Genomic DNA, 4,765 nt, shown 5'->3' on the forward strand with positions numbered 1-4,765 from the left:
ACGTTGCCTGGCATTCTTGCGTTGCCAAAAAAGGAAGGAAAATTATTCCCCAACCCCTTTGCCATACAATTCTTCATTCTCTTACTTAGCACATGTTAGTTGTTACATCTGGCTGAGACATTTAAGCAAAGCTTTAGTTATCCCTTCCCAGAAATGTTGGCTGGGTGGCCCAACACCTGGGTAAGTGGTAGAGCTGCAGACTTTGACTTGAGGACAAATAAAGACCTGGTGTAGCTTTGCAATACCTTGTGAATAAAATGTTAAGGCCCATAAACCAGAGTGTGACTAAGTCTGGATTCATCTGCTTCTTACGCTATGCTAATAGCTACACTTAGTAGCTAAAGTAGCGTAAAGATTACTCAGTTGTAGCAAATGTTTGTTTATTAAGTCATACGGAATAACTTTATGATTGTCTGGAAGTTGTCTATGGTGCTAGCCACACCCTTTTCTGTGCTATTGTTCACTTCAGGAAAGTGAGCGCATGGTGCCACCTGAAATGTCGGTATATTGCAAGCCATACCAGTCCTCTCTGTAAGAGCAAACAATGTGAGATTAATGTTAGAGTAACACATACCACAATATGAACTCCTTCTGGTTCTGTTTGTGACACCACCTTTTCTTTTGTCTTAGTGTGTTCACTCCCTGCTGTGAGGTAACACCATTGGCACAGCTTTGATAGGGAAATATTTAAATGTATGAGAATGAGAATGAGAATGATGGCATTGTAATAATGGCCACCCTTTGATTAGATTCTGCTTTGGTATCTGAGTCAATGTATTAATCCTTGTAGCCAATTCCTAGACAGAGTAAGAACCCCTACAACAACTGCATGTTGGGGTGCTGAGTTTGTATAAGCTCACAGAGCTTAATGTGTTGATGCAGAGAAGTCCAACAAGTGGCAAAAGATTTCTCCAGGGAATTACTCAGGTGATGTCCTTGTGGAGAGTCTTTTTCATTATCCGTTGTTCCTTCTGGGGGTATCAATCATACAGGCAGGACAGCAGGGTCAAACACTGATTCAATCAAGCAGTGCAGAGACACTGCTGGCAGCCATCAGTAAGTCTCAGTAATGAAAGCTGAGACAAGGCTCTTAAATCTTTTTCCCCTCATTCAGACATAACCTGAGGAAAGGTGCAAACAGGGCCACATTAATGGGTAAACAAAAAGTCAATTTGTTTAATCCAATGTCCCACTATTTGTAAAGCACACACAACCATCTTTGTTAGGGAAAGCTTAAAGTAGAATAATTGCCTGCTGTTAAAAGTGACATGAAGTGTAAGTGCTTTGAAAGGTCGGAAGATTAGAAAGGTACTATACAAGTACAGTCCATTTAAATCTCTGAGAACAATGCACTTCTAAATGTTGAGTTAAAATGATGTTTAAGACTTAAGAGGGATGGAAGCACGATAGGAAGAGCTTAGCTGCTGTATTAGACTCCACAGCTCAAATGTAGTTTATGTAAGTAAACATAACTTTGCATTAGCAGAGTAGCTCTTTGTTTTGTGCTGTAGTGGCACTGTTTTCAATTTCAGATTATACATGGGCATTTTTGTATACGAAGCTACCAATTTACAGTATTTAGCAGCACGATTCACCACAAACCAGGGGGCCGAGGAGATAAACAGATGTGATGTGGATCCTGAAGACCACCCCCCCCCCCCCCCCCAACCAAGAGGAAGAGTCTATCTCTGTTTTGTGAGGTCGGGGCTGTTCATATCTGTGCAGCTTCCTCTCGATGCAAGTAAACTGTTTTCCTTTGTTGTTGTTTTGTTTTAACACTTTCAATTTCTATTACCAGCAGCACACAATGTTACTGTTAATGTTATACTGTTCATGCTTCTCAAAGTATCACAAAAGCATAATTCTCTTCTTGTGTCTTCCTGTTTCTATCAAAGGCGACAGTAGTGACGTTGTGTGGTTTCCTGTTTATTCTGCCCCACCAGATGACTGGCTAATGTTACTGTTTCTCTCTCTGTCTACCTCATACTAGTTTCCTTTCTATGTTTTTGCAGAGTGGGATTAAGTGTTCAGCAGGGAGACTATTCAATAACTTTCTTGGATTTGCATGTTTTAAAATACCCCCATGTGAGTTCCCATTACTCAGGCAGTCTGCCCACACAGCTGGGAGCTTTCAAAGGCTCTGTTTGTTGAGAGAAAGATAGAGCGTGTGTAAGGAGAGAGCAGCAGGCAGAGTTATTATTACTGTTGAGAAGCATTCAGAGCCACCAAGACACATTTCATTCTGGCAACTCTCTAACACCGTACTAGCACTTTCTTACCAGAACAACCATGTGAGGAAATCTCCAAACATTTGAGATTTCACAATCAACACAAATCCCCACAGTACTTTCACCTCAGATGAAATATTGCATCATCTTCAACATGCCTGGCTGATCAAATTTACGTGGAGTCACTGAGACCGATGCCAAGTTTTTTCTTACAGGGTGTGACTGATAACTAATACATATCACCTATTATCTGAAACTGACCCCCGTAACTTAGACAAATTATCCTTTTAAATGTTTTATGTAATGAATTAACCTAATTTATATAAAAGGAAAACATTGTATTTTCAACTAACCTTGTATCATTACAATGTGGGTAATATATGCAAATGAACAATGGTTAACTTCCGTCCATGTTGCCTTCACCCAGAGCTCCCCATTAATATGTTGTTGTTTGAACTACAGATTGTACTTCCTCATTTTTTTGTATGCTTTTGTATGCTGACAGTATGATAGAGAGAGCAGTGGCTCCTCAAAATCAAACTATCCTGTCCAAAATCATGTGGTTAGAACAACCCCAGACAGAAGTCGATGTTCCTGTAGATATGGAAGAAAACAATTGTATTAGTGTAAAACTGGAGTCAGACATTCAGGGCGACTTACATGAGCCAGAATACAGTGCGGCGGAACTGTGGCATATGAAGGAGGAAGAGGCAGAGAGTCAAGCACCACCAGCTGTTGAGGATAGCAGTGCAGCTGCCCTGTGCCAGGGACAAGTTACGGTGCTGCTGCATTAATTGTGCACCAATAAAAACAGAAGTGGAATCGCTGTGCGTTACACCAAAGCTTTGGGACATATATGGACAGAGGGGTACTTGAGACATACTTATATACATAGAGTACTGTGCATGAGGCAAGTCTATGCTGTCTATGCAGCAGTACAAACTCTGATAGCACCACTGGGTAACAAACTGGGGCAGTGTATGCGCTAAGCTAGTCTTGAATGGCCCTCAAAATAAATGCTTTCAAAAATAGACATGTTAATATATTATATTTTTCAATCAAAATGCAAATTGAGTGGACACATCAAAATCTAAATCAAATCAGTATTTGGTGTGACCACCCTTTGCCTTCAAAACAACATCAGGTTGTCTAGATTCACCTGTAAGAAGTTTTTGAAGGAACTCAGCGGGTACATTGGCCCAAACATCTTGGAGAACTACCCACAGTTCTTCAGTGGATTTAGGCAGTGTCAGTTGCTTCTCTCTCTTCATGTAATCCCAGACAGACTCGGTGATGTTGAGATCAGGGCTCTGTGGAGGCCATACCATCACTCCCAGGACTCCTGGTGCTTCTTTACACTTAACATAGTCCATGCTACAGAATAAATTTGGGCCAATCAGATGCTTCCCTGACGATATTGCAAAGTATCTGCCTGTACTTGTCAGCATTGAGGAGATAATTCATTCTAAGTCAATCCCCAACTCTGTTTGCAGAAATACAGGCCCAAACTTGCAAGTAACCTCCACCATGCTTCACTGTTGCCTGCAGACACATACTTGTACCGCTCTCCATCCCTTCGGCAAACAAACTGCCTTCTGCTACAGCCAAATATTCATATTCACATTTTGACTCATCAGTCCAGAGCACCTGCTGCCATTTTTCTGCACCCCATTTCCTGTGCATAATGAAGTCACTTGGCCTTGTTTCCATGTCGGAGGCCTTTTGGCCGCATGTCTTCCACGATAGCCACTTTTGACCAGACTTCTCCGAACAGTTGATGGATGTACCAGGGTCCCACTGTTTTCTGCAGCTCTGAGCTGATGGCCCTGCTGGACATCTTCCGAATGCCAAGGGAAGTAAGAATGATGGGCCTTTCGCCTGCTGCAATAAATTTCCATGGCCGGCCTCTGCGTCTATGGTCCTCAGCGTTGGCTATTTCTTTGTGCTTCTTCAAAGAAGCTTAGACAGCACTTCTGGAAACCCCTGTTTGGATGTTCCTCACCCAGTCCCTCACTCACAGCTGTTTCTGTTTCAGTTAATCCTTTTGTTTCAACCTTGAATTGATGATCTTTAGCAGCTGTTTGATATAATTGTTTAATCCTACACCTGACAACATGCCTACAAAATCCCTGGCTTTGTGCAAGTGTACCTAGAAGAATTCATACTGCTTTAAAAGCAAAGGGTCGTCACACCAAATATTGATTTGATTTAGATTTTTCTTTTGTTCACTCATTTTGCATTTTGTTAATTGATGTATATAATCTATTAACATTTTTGAAAGCATTGTTACTTTACAGCATTTGTCCCAAACTACCTGAAACATTTGCACAGTACTGTACAATACATGTTTCAACGTTCAAGACTAGCTTAGCACACACACTGCCCAAGTTTGTTACCCAGTGGTGCTATCAGAGTTTACTGGACTGTCTATCCAACTGCTACTGCATAGACAGTCCAGTTTTATTAAAAGACAGTCTTTCCAGCGGTGAAATATCCATTTAAGGTGAGCAGGTTACACTGTTGTTTCTCAAGCCTCA

Source organism: Micropterus salmoides, unplaced genomic scaffold (genome assembly GCF_014851395.1).
Source record: "Micropterus salmoides isolate LMB-PRFRI ecotype aquatic unplaced genomic scaffold, ASM1485139v1 Ms_hic_scaffold_19, whole genome shotgun sequence".
Classification (NCBI taxonomy): Eukaryota; Metazoa; Chordata; class Actinopteri; order Centrarchiformes; family Centrarchidae; genus Micropterus; species Micropterus salmoides.